This window comes from Mandrillus leucophaeus, unplaced genomic scaffold (assembly GCF_000951045.1).
Source record: "Mandrillus leucophaeus isolate KB7577 unplaced genomic scaffold, Mleu.le_1.0 Scaffold1254, whole genome shotgun sequence".
NCBI lineage: Eukaryota > Metazoa > Chordata > Mammalia > Primates > Cercopithecidae > Mandrillus > Mandrillus leucophaeus.
The window spans coordinates 222,519-222,768 of NW_012100921.1; positions in this window are offsets into that span (position 1 = coordinate 222,519).

A 250-nucleotide genomic window follows, 5' to 3' on the forward strand; every position below is an offset into this window, starting at 1 on the left:
AGGTGTTGAACTCAGATCCTCTAGATACAAAACCTCTACACTTAGAGTATACCATTTATGATTTATGATATTTTCTCTTTAACTCTTTCACAAATAAGGGCATCAAGGGTAAACTGACACAGGACTAAGGACTCATTCATTGGTGAACAACTATCACACGATGATATAGAAAGGCTGTTGAAAAACTTTTTTTCATCTTCTTAGTCAGTGTCAGAGGCAACTGGATGATAAATATTTGGCAGAAGTAATA